Here is a 586-nt window from a genome sequence, read left to right as displayed (position 1 = left end):
GCCCGGTTACCGGTAAGGATCCCGGTAATGATCCCCGGTAATGATCCCCGGTAAGGATCCCCGGTTCCCGGGAAGGGTTGTCGGTTCGGATCCCCGCTTTTCGGTAAGGATCCCCGGTAATGAACCCCGGTTCCCGGGAAGGATCCCCGGTTCGGATCCCCAGTTCCCGGTTGGGATCCCCCGGTTCCCGCATCCCCCGGTGGCTCCCGGTGTTCACAGGAGTCCCGGTGCGCGGGGGGGACAGTCCCGGTACTCGGTACGCGGGGGGACGACGACCACTCGCACCGGGGGCTCCCGGTGCACGGGAAGTCTCGGTGACCGGAGGGAGAGTCCCGGACCCCAAACGGGTCCCGTTCCCGGTGCCTCCCGGTGCTCGCAGGGGTTCCCGGTACCCGGTACACGGCGAGGGGGGGACACCCACCGGGGCTCCCGGTGCACGGGAAGTTCCGGTGACCGGAGGGGGGAAGTCCCAGACCCCGAACAGGTCCCGTTCCCGGTGGCTCCCGGTGCTCGCAGGGGTCCCGGTACCCGGTACGGGGGGGGAGGGGACGACACCCACCGGGGGCCCCCGGTGCACGGGAAGTCC

The sequence above is a fragment of the Geospiza fortis genome, unplaced genomic scaffold (genome assembly GCF_000277835.1).
Source record: "Geospiza fortis unplaced genomic scaffold, GeoFor_1.0 scaffold599, whole genome shotgun sequence".
Taxonomy (NCBI): domain Eukaryota; kingdom Metazoa; phylum Chordata; class Aves; order Passeriformes; family Thraupidae; genus Geospiza; species Geospiza fortis.
Note: the sequence above shows the minus strand (reverse complement) of the source record.